This window comes from Dermochelys coriacea, chromosome 16, assembly GCF_009764565.3.
Source record: "Dermochelys coriacea isolate rDerCor1 chromosome 16, rDerCor1.pri.v4, whole genome shotgun sequence".
Classification (NCBI taxonomy): Eukaryota; Metazoa; Chordata; order Testudines; family Dermochelyidae; genus Dermochelys; species Dermochelys coriacea.
This window is the reverse complement of record NC_050083.1, coordinates 10904525-10915863: the sequence shown is the minus strand read 5'-3', so window position 1 is coordinate 10915863 and position 11339 is coordinate 10904525. Positions and strand designations below refer to the sequence as shown.

General features: G+C 49.1%; 1 protein-coding gene across 1 annotated transcript in view; it reads left to right on the top strand.

The window, feature by feature from the left end:
* The first annotated feature begins 4321 nt into the window (after positions 1 to 4321).
* The window catches only part of BRINP1 (BMP/retinoic acid inducible neural specific 1), a 94702-nt gene continuing 87684 nt past the window's right edge, over positions 4322 to 11339 (top strand). Inside the window, exon 1 of the mRNA XM_038375178.2 lies at positions 4322 to 4748. The gene's annotated coding sequence lies outside the window, so the exon portion shown is untranslated. The remainder of the gene's footprint in view (positions 4749 to 11339) is intronic.

Here is an 11339-nt window from a genome sequence, read left to right as displayed (position 1 = left end):
AGCCTTTTCTCAAAAGATTTATATCCCAGTTCTGCAAATCCAAGAGGTTCAAGTAGCTCAGGTCTAGCAGATAAAATGTGAGCGCTGCCTCAAAACAGAAGTTGAGTTTTGAATCTTTGGAGCTTCACTCATCACTAGTTTGTCTATCTAGAAAGGGATCCATTCCAAACATCAGATGGATATTAAATTTAGGAATAGTGCCATGCTGAAGCCCAGTGCAAGAGTTCAGCACCACCCATCTGGATTTGCAAATGGCAATGAACACAACTGCATTTTTAAGCAATGGTTTATGATCAACAAATAAATATGGCTAAAGAGACAGATATCCCTTCAATGAACACATTATGCCATCTAAATAAGATCACCACTTAGTGCGGAATTTTTTGCAGAGGAAAAACAGGAAAAAATTTTTTTACAAGAGACTGAGAGCACTAGAATATCAACACAGCATTCACAAAGCACATTTAATCAATTTTTAGCCTGTAATAAACAGTGAGAGCTGCAAAACTTTGACAATAATACATTCTGCATCCTCAACGAGGGAGACACAAGAGGATATATGGAAAAAAAAAAGATTTCATGATAGCAATGAGTAGAACTCAGGGATAGGTCTGATTTTATTTAATAACCCATGGGACTCTGAACTGAGCTTTTGCTGTAGAATCTCAAATACAAATAAAGTATCTATAGTTTATTGTGGGCATATGTGGCTCCTTTCAAGTTTTAAAAGGGAACTTATAGTACACAATGGAATCCCATCTGCCAATCTTCCTTCGTCAGCTGTTTTGTGAACAATCTGGAGGCTTTTTCTGCTGCATGGATCATCTCTGTTTCATACTGTGTTCTTATAAACTTCTAATGCAACTACATGGTATCATTTTTTCCCATTATTTTTCTTTTGCTCGCTGCCTGTGAACAAAAAACTGTTACATTGTGTGTATTGTTAATTCATATCCCCATTGTACTCCTGTTGACTGACTGATTTCCATTTTCTCCATGGGGAGAGAGAGAGAGAGAGAGAGATGTGCCTTGAATAGGTTTTCTCTACCACAGAAGCAATAGATCTACGAACTATTCATGTGCCCTCTGCTATGCCCTGTTGTGCATATTTTAGTATTATTCCTAAAAGCAGTCTAGGAGCACATCTAAATACAGCTTTTCAGACACTGACACCAAAAGGGAAGACTGGACAGACCAAAAAATTTGGGACCTCAGAAATAAGGTCTGAGGTAGAAAATTTGGGGCCTAATGGAGGTAGGCTGCTTTACATGGGCTGGGAATCTGGCCCTCATTCATTGCACAGAGAAGGCAAGAAGCTGAAATATCCAAGACTAAAGAGAAGAGACCATTGAAAAGAAGAAGCTACTGGAGTAAAATAATTTTGCTTTTAAAAACCACATGCAGAAATCTTATCTTTGACACATAAGAACAGACACATAGCTAAATATGCTGTAACCAGCTTAGGTTTCCAAAGCAGCAGATTAAAGCAGTGGACTATGCACTGAGTCTCCATTCAGATGGGCAAAGCTCATTGCTCACAACACAGCTGCAAGAGAACATGTTGAATACCTATTGCACCAAGTAATCCTCTTGTGATACAGACATAGTGGAGGCTTTTGGGGGGGATAGGGTGGGGTTTGGTCAACATTTTGGTGAAGGCTATTTGTGGCAGGGAAAAGCTGGGCAAATCCTACTGCTTCTCTGTTTTTGCCTGTGTGTGGCTCTTACGTTACTCTTTGAGTATCAATGGTAACTAGCATTTCATGCAGCATTGTCATTTTGAGTTTATTTATTCTGCCCCTTTGGAAGAAGGAGGGTAACTTGTAGAAAATGCTGGTGTGATGGGTGGAGGTGTGGAGTCAACTGGGTCCTGTGAGACCTTTGGATGTTTGGGATTTGGATCCTGGTAGGCCATCCCAGCTCACTTCACTGTTTTCCATCTGATTTTTCACCCTTTCAGGCCAACAGGGTCAGAGAATACTGAGTTGGAGTTTTCCAGCAGGTGCCTCCTAGGGCAAAGGCCATTACAGTATACAGATGGGTAATACACCCTATCATACTTGCATTGTCTCTCCTAAATGATTATTGGTGGTGGGGAGATGCACTTAGGGCCCTCTCTTAATTTAAAACAACCAAGTATAAAACAGGAGGAGCCACCTTAGATTGCAACTAGACGACAACAGGAACAATCAAAGAACATAGTAGTAATGTCATCAGGCACTTTAGTTTATTTTTTAAACAATTGCTTTGTAGACCTGCAGCTTGTTTAGGGTCCTGACCCTGTGGCTCTTAGTCCCCATGAGTAGTCACTCACCTCTGCCAGTTGTCCCACTGAAACCAGTGGGACTAATTTCATGAGTGGCGCCACTCCATGTGGCAGAAGCAGGGAATGTTTAGAGAACATCTCTGTCTTGCCCTGGAACAATCATCGGGAAAAGTAAAACTGGGGCTTGGGTACAAGGTAAATGTGAGAAGCTAAGCCTCAAACCTATCAGGCCAGCCTGGAGTTTAACCAAATAGCTTTTAATTCTGCTTAGGGAAGATGTGCAGAAGATTTAGCTTAAGACAATGCTCTGGAGCCTTGGGAGGGTGGGGGAGTGAAGGCTAGGACAGCCTGTACTTGCAGGCTGGGGGAGGACGTGGGGGGGGGGTGGGCGGGGAGGATAACTGCACCATTGATTTCCTTCCCCACGTCCCTAGCAGAGGCATCTGATTGTTTCTCTCTCTGTCTATCTGCCACGGCAAGATGAGCTGGTGGCTAGAGGGAGAGTTCACTGGGTATGAACCTCCACAGGGACAGGGATTATTAATGGCTCTTTACAGCTCGGGCAGCCTTCGAGGCTCAGTCTATGTGTATGCGGTGACCCCCTTCGAGCCAGAGCGCCCTGACCTCACGGCTGACACCCCCCCCATTTTTGCCTGTCTTTTTTTGCGGGGGATGGGGATAAATTGCACAACTGTAGTTGTTGCCTTTTGCTGTCCAGAGACCCAGGAAGGGAGAGATTTCCCCCCGCCCCAGCTCCAGCCTTGGGACCTTAACCCAGACGAGCCCGAAGGCATCAGGATTGCAGCTCGGGGCTGTCTGCAGCCTCCTGACGCCGCTCTGCTCTGCTGGGTGGCTTCAACCCCGATTCCAAGCGCAGCGAAGCTCCATCTGCTGCTACTGCCCCCCGCTGCCCAAGGAGGCAGGGCGGAGCTGGAGGAGGATCAGCCGCCGAGGCTGGGTCACCGACAACAAGCCGGGGCTGTCCGGGAGAGCCGTGTTCAGACGGACGCCGGAGGAGGAGGCGGCTGCGGATCGGACAAAGGTCCCCAGCGGGGCCGATCGGCGGCCTCGCTCCAGCCGGGCTCTGGACGCCGGAGGGCCGAGCAAGCGGGACGTGTCCCCTGCGGAGCTCTCCCAGGTGCTGAACGGTGTCCCCCGGGTCTCCGCAGCGAGGCAAAGCGCCCCGAGGAGCCGGGGGACGGGCCTCCAGCGGGGGATATGGGGCGTGCGGGCCGAGTCAAGGCTCCCAGCCCCGCAGATCCGGCAGGATTCAGCCCGGCCGCCCACCCCCGGCCCCTTCGCGTCACGGAGAGGACGAGAAAGCCGCGGGCAGCAAGCTGCCTGCAATCGCAGCAGGGACTCGCTGCACCCACACACGCCCCCCCCCACACCCACACCCACTCACCCACACACCCCCACTCTTGCCGTTGCAATCGTGTTCTCGGGGCACTGCCCTGCAACCCCCCCCCCCCGCTTCAGTCTGTGCTCAGGACCTGGTTGCCCGCTCCCTGCCCGCAAAGGAGTTTGCGAGAAGGACTTGAAATGTGAATCGAATCCAATTCTTCCTCTGCTCTGCGCTTCAGCTCCCCCCCCCCCGCAGCATAAACTCGCAAATAAAATGAAATAAAAGAAACTAAAATAAAAAGAAGATCAGAGCCGGGTGCTCCCATGAGAAATTCACTCCCCTGCTGCCTTCTCCCTCCCCCCCCACCCCATTCAACGCAAGCGAAATCTGCAGTCCCACCCACGGCTGGCCCTTGACCGCGTGGAGACACCCCCCCCCCCCGCCACCCCGCGCTTCTGGGATGGCCCCACCCCACGCAGCCCCAGCTCGAGTCTGATCCGCCTTTGACACGTCCCGGGCTCTGTCTGCTCAGCTCCTCCGAGCCAGTCCCTCCTCTTGTGTCCCCTTCTCAGCCCCCCCCCCATGTACAAAACACCTTTTAGAATAAAATCTCCGGGTTTAGGCTCCTCCCTGTTTCCCCCCTGCCCCCCCCATTCATTTTATCCGGGCTGCTCTAAGCCCCGCCCCTCCCAGAAAGCCCCGCCCCTCCCAGAAAGCCCCGCCTCTCGCTTCTCTCCCGAAGCCCTTTTCATTTTTATTTCCAGCCCCCTCTCCATTCTCCCCGCTGCCTGGACTGCTCCTTCCCCGATGGCTACAAACTGATCGGCAGAGGAGAGGGGAGGGGAGGGGGAAAAAGGAGGAAGGAACGGGGGGGGGGAAAGAGAGGAAGCAAAAGAAAGAGAGAGAGAGAGAGAGAGGATTTGCCTCTGTCCTTAATGCCTGCGATCTGGATCAAGGGAAGGGATTTTCTGTCTGAGCATGAAAAGTACTGCTAGACCCCCAGCATCCCCACGCCTGCATTATCAGCACAGCGCCCAGTATGCAAGCTGGACACAGAGGCGATCCCACCAGTTCCTGTCGAGCCCAATAAAACCCACCGGCGATCAGCTCTCGGCCAAAGAGGAACAGTAACCTCAGGTAAGGGGAGGGTTTCGGTTCATCCGCATCGGATCCCCCGTGTCCCGGTGCCCAGCTTTTGAACTGCGTTTCAGGCACTCGTCGTGATCCCTTTTTACTGTAATGTCATTTTCTAAGGTGTCCTATTGAATCCCATTTCCTCCCCCCTCCCCCCCCGGAGTCAGTGCCATTGAAGCCACACACACACTTTGCCTGGCAGTCTCTTTCCCCTTCTCCCTCCCCTCTGGGTTTGTATGAAGTTAATGTGGGGTTTCAGTGCAGAAGTCCTGTAACCTAATTAGCTTCTGATATGAGTGTGTGGGTGTAACACGCTTGTGGCTGTCAGGACATTTGCACGCAATGGGGGTGGGGGGGGGGAGAGTTGCTTTATGCCATGGGGTCACGTAGCTAGGGCAAGGTACATTTCTAAAATGAACGGGAGGAAGGGTGCAGCCTTCGGCTAGAGCAGGAGGTGGGGGTGAAAACCTACACCGCTATCTGGATTGCAGAATATTGATACATCCCGGGAAAACGTCCCCAAAGAGATGGTGTCATCTCCACTTAATCCCCACGGCTGCATTTGTGCAAGTGACAAGCAAATCCTGTAGAAGGAGCAGTCTGTGGCTTTAAATCCCACACCGGGTTAAGTCTCTACCCCGAATGGGAATTGGAAGAAACTGAAATACAGGCAAGGAATAAAGGGGAGCTGGGGTGGGGGTGGGGCGTCTGTATGTGCGGGGGGAGAGGACCATAGATCTGGGGAGGGTTTTGTCCGCCCCCCCTCCCCCCGCTGGGGATTTTTTATGTATTGATGAGCCACTCAGTTGTGAAGGCTGCTTGCACTTTTGCCTGGTAAAGGAGTGTAAGTTTGCTTTTCCCAGTCCATAGGGGATTTGGGGAGGTCAAGTGAGAGAGCACTTCCACACCATTACATCATCATCACCGACAGGTCCCGCACCGATTCCATGTTTTGGAGGAGCCATGAGGAGTCTGGAGGCGTGAGAGGTGTCCCTCGATACAATGGGGGGGGGGGGGAAGGAGCACAGGAGCCCTGGACAGGAGAAAACAAACTGCAGACGATCTTTATGGATGAATTTAGCCTTGTGATTGGCATGTGGAGTCGATGCTCTGGATATTAGCCTAGCTTTCCATCTGGGTTTATTGTAATAATTCCTTAATGGGAGTTAAGCTGCTTTCAGGAGAGTTGCAGAGAAGTGTGTGTGTGTGTGGGGGGGGGGGGGTTGGTAAGTGGAAAGAAGATAATCAAGGTTTTGGTGCAAGAAATATGCAGTTTTTTTTTTAAATATCTGGCCTAGTTTCTAGTGATTATCTCTCAAACCCCCCCCCCCACCTCAAAAAACTTGGTCTCTTTCCCTCCCTCTTACTTGTACACACATCATCTTGGACGCACACAACTCCCCACCCCATGCACATGCATACAATCTTGGTCTCTCTCTCTCTCTCTCTCTCTCTCTCTCTCTCTCTCACACACACACACACAGACAATCTTGGACTCACACAATCTCCCACCCCCATTCTTGGTCTCCCACACCCATCTACACACACATCACTTTCACTGTGTTGCCATTCACACTGTCTGTGCAAATCAAATCTCCAGGCAGATTTGGTGTCCCCTTCCTCTGCCCCCCTCCCCTTTTGCACATCTCTAGGTAAGCAACTCGCTTTGAAAGCACAGTGTTCTGCTTTGGATTATCTTCCAGGCATTGATTTGGGGGTTGTCTGCCTCCACAGCCCATGACCACTCAGCAGAAAATGCTTTGCACGATTTGTTGTGTTTTACTGCTCTTTGCATGGCCCCGGGAACCCGTGATTACTTCACCCTAGTGAAGGCAGACAGGCTTCAGCCAAGGTGGGTGCAGCATGAATTGTCTCTGATGAAGTGAGCTGTAGCTCACGAAAGCTTATGCTCAAATAAATTTGTTAGTCGCTAAGGTGCCACAAGTACTCCTTTTCTTTCTCCCAGGAGAGGGAACCATCCTGTACCCTTCAGACTTTGGGCTAGAGACTGTCGGGATAGCTTGCAGAAATCACACATGCCCTGTTATAGTTGTGTATATTGCTCTCTCTCTCTCTCTCTCTCTGTGTGTGTGTGTGAGAGAGAAAATATCTCTGTGTATGTCCACAAGACACACACAGTTTTCAAAGGTCCCACTTTACTCTAGTTCTACCTATTGGTGTCAGAGTAAAACCTTCCAGTCCTTACAGCACAATCCCTCACCAATAGTCCTTTGCTTTGCTGCCCCCCTGGTTCAGGGATGAACACACTGGTATGGTGCTTGAGGGGAAGATGATGTCACTGGTTTAAGATGCACTAATCACCACCACCCCTCCTCCCTCCTCTCTCTTCCAAGGGCCTAGTTAGGAGATTGTGTAATCTCCCTAAGGGCAGGACTCTAATGAGGCCAGCTGACTGTCCTGGTAAAACTTCTGATTTCAGGGACACATTGAGAGGGTACTGCTACTTCTAAAAGCTGGTTCCAAGTGGGATTGGGAAACCTTTATCCATGGTCTCCCCTCCTGCCTGCCTGCCATGTTTAATACCTTGGAAGTATGTGTTGGGCCAAATAGAACAGAGATGGCATTCTGCTTCTGGTGAATGTTAGGTGGACCTGACCATGACCACTGAGGGTTATTACTGAGATGATCTTTATAACTCAAATCTTGCTGTCCTCACTCAGTCAAAACTCCCATTGCCTTCCCCGAGAACATGGCTTTGAAGAATTTGGCTCAGAGAAAAACTGCCTGGGTTGTTGTGTGTCTCTCTGCCCTACTGAGACATCAGTTTGGATTTCCAGATGTGACCCAGACATATACACTTGTATAGTCACATATAATGCAAAGGCATGAAAAATCAGATTTGGGGTTGAGAAAATCAAAACTCCTAGATTTATGTCAAATATCAGCAAATAAATTTAAAAAGAAACTCTGAAGGGATGGGAGGGCAAATAAATAAACAAACAAACAAACAAGTAAACAAATACAAGTCCCTCGATGAGAAATTAGAGAAGCGCAACAATGTTCGGGGGGCGGGGGGGGGAAGCATGCAGCAACGTACGTGTATGATATCTAATGTCCTTTGTGTGTGTTTGTGTATATGTGAGAAACAAATGCATATACAATTTAAAACCTTTCTGGTAACACTGATATTTACTAGCTCAGAGTGTCTGCGCTAGTATCTTCATTTACACAGGGAATCAGTGTCACAGGATGGAATTGTGGCTCCCAGAAGAGGGCGCTCTGACTCCATTTCAGTTGATGTGGGAATGCTTTGCAAAGCAGGAGGTCAGCTGGATCCACAGCAGCTAGGTTCCCAGACAGGTTAGATGTACAGCGTTTGTCTAGAATAGGTTTGGTGGGATGCAGGCAAAGACCTGCATGTACTGCCCTTCTCGGTGACATTTTTGCTCCTCACACAGTTGCAGCCAGTAGCTAATAATAATAGCAGGTGATAATAATAAATCATGACATATACACTGTCTTTAGTCTGAAAGGATCCCAGGTGCACTACCAGGCTCTGGGCCAAACCCTTCGTTGGTGTAAATCAGCAGCCCTCAACTGAAATCAATGGGGTTATGGTGAGGATTTGGCCCTGTGCATAAAGGAATCCCTTACCCAGTGCTGAAATGCAGCCACTTCTGGGATGGAGGCCAACAGCCAATCTGGGCCAGAAACACTACAGCTTTTAAGAGGGGGAGTGAAAAAAAAATAGCTTCTCACATTGAAAGGGCAGAGGCGAATTTAGGGATATGAAATATAATCACCCATAGCTGGGAATGTACAGGACCCTGGGGATTGGTTAACAGCTCTACTCTTGCAAAACTGGGGTGGGATCTTAATTACATTAAGCAGTAAGGACCTTGTGTCAGATCATCCCAGACCATGCAGAGGCTCCTGGGCTTTCAGAAGTTGAGCTGGCTTTCTCTTTGGAGGGGGGAAGATCATGGTAGGGAAGGTCCTGTCCGGGAATGGTTCATGGTGCACAACCTGGTCCACTGGTTTTATTTATCATCTGAAAGATGGCTTCTCCCATGAGCACCACAGCAATGCACTGATTGGTTCAGAGTGGGCTCAGAGAGAAGGACACATCCTACTGAGTCACACATGCCACTTCCTGCCGTGTCCTGAGTTTTCTGTGGAGGTCTCCAGTGTGGCTATTTATGGGCCCAGCATTGCTTTGCTTATGAGATCTAAGAAGAACACAGCTCTGTTTGGCATGGCTGCCAGTTGTAACTTTGGTGGTGGGGACCCTTGGGGTTCCCCTGCTGAGATTGAATCTAGTTTATGTTTTGCCCTTTTGTGCAGGGTTAGAGTGAGTTAATCTGATGACTTCAGTTTGATATATGAGAGTGAGAAATAGCCGCTGACATCATCTTTAGACACAACAATCTGGGCTCTTCCCTTTTAATCAGGGAAGAGAGTCAATATAATTAGAAAAAAGAAAGAAAGAAGAGCCTGATTCACTGCCCACTGAAGTCAGGGGAAGAACTCCCATTGACTTCAGTGGGCACTGGATAAGAGCCTAAGATAGGACAGAATAATCTGTGACATGTTTCTGTGAACAGTGGTTGGGGCTACAGACTGGGGTCTCCTTGCTATGTGGTTGGAGGGGTTTCTACTCCTTTGCACCTTTCCTTTACAATAAACAGCTTTTCATGCACTGACGAAGCAAGTGATGGAGCAGAAATCTCCTGAAGCAGAACCAAAGGACCGGAGGGCGGGGGCATTTTTTATTTGTTCAAATGGAGCATGTGCAGTAGACAGAACTTAGTGTTGTCTATCAGGTGTAGCGGGCAGGCGATGGGGCTTAGACATGGAACTGTGTTATTGAGGGATCTAGACCTCTGATCCTTCTGAGAAAGATGTTGAGTGATGATGCCAGGTCAGTGTCTGCAGCACAACTGTGTTGATTGGGCGATGTTGACTAGAGCAATGATTCTCAAAGCCGATCCGCCGCTTATTCAGGGAAAGCCCCTGGCGCACCGGGCTGGTTTGTTTACTTGCCACGTCTGCAGGTTTGGCTGATCGCGGCTCACACTGGCCACAGTTCGCTGCTCCAGGCCAATCGGGTCTGCGGGAAGGGAGGCCAGCACATCCCTCGGCCCGCACTGCTTCCCGCAGCCCCCATTGGCCTGGAGCGGCGAACTGCAGCCAGTGGGAGCTGCGATCAGTCGAACCTGCAGACGTGGCAGGTAAACAAACCGGCTCGGTGTGCCAGGGGCTTTCCCTGAAAGAGCAGCGGACTGGCTTTGAGAACCACTGGACTAGACCACTGCTCCAGTCGGATCGCATGCAAAATGGAGCCCTGGCAGGTATTGATTCTAAGGCCCCGGTACTTCAATTCTTATTCACAGGGTTGGTTCCATTGACTTCAAAGAAACAACTAATTTAAGAGCTGCTGGATGTGACCCTATGATAATAATGGGAGTGGTAGTTGGTGCTGGCTGCAGGACACTGTCCAGAGCATCTCTGGCAGCTGGTCTCCAGACAGTGACTGGTTAGATGGGGTTCAGGCTGTGTGCTCTTGTTCAGACATGTATCATTGTTGCATACTGTTTATACTGGTGAGATAAATACTTTACAGAGTACAGAAGCCCAGACATTAAGAGGACTATCACTGCTTCCTATTGCTAGCCAAACGGTGGGTGCTGTTGTCTGGACAGGCTGTAGTGTCGGGCACTGGTTACTGCGGCACTAATGTCAATAGTGACCCTTGCGTATTGATGCAACATCTTTCATCTCAAAGGGTCGCAGGATGCTCTACAAATCATGGCACCCACCCCTGGATTATTGCGAAGCCAACCTGGGGTGAAACGTAGCAGCTGTTTAGCAGCTCCCCAACAGTCTGAGAGCAGAAGTAAAAGAGTGTCCTGTGCCTAAATGAAACTCGAGAAATACAAAAGAGTAATTTCATCTGGCTTTTTTTGTTTAAGTGAAACATAATATGTGAGCGGAGAAAGAATTCAGACATCGTTCATACTAGCATGCTGACCTGCACTCTCCAGCTTCGCAGAGAGCCTTGCATGCCATGCAGCTCGCATAAAACCAGCGGATCTTATCAGCACTCTGCCAACTCTGCTTTGAAATCAGGCAGAGTAAGAGCAGCACTGGCCATCAGGTAACAACATTCAATGCTCTCTCTTAGAGCTTGTGATGTGTTTGGTGCAGTTCAGAGGACAAAGCGTCACCTTTTGCACGCTGTTTCATCTGAACTAGTACAAACTGAAGCCTTGTAGGTCTGACAAGTATTAGTATTTGTTGCACTTTTATAACTAGGCCCAGTACAGCCAATAGGTGTAGCATAGAGAATATACAGTACGGGGCTAGAATCTTAGCTGGTGTCATGGAGCCACTGGACAGGGCTAGCCTTAGGAGCAGGCCATTAGGGCAACCACTCACGAAATCCCTGTTTTGGGCTGGAGTGACGGTTATGCCTGGTAGGTCAGTTCTATTTATTTATTGCATCTTTTGGTTGGGTGGGGATGGGTCACTGAAAACTCTTTTTGCTCCCTGGATAACAAAACCTCTAGTGCTGGCCCAGCCAGGGGAACATTGCCAACTTACACCAGCTGACGATCTGTCCCTTAGGGTTTG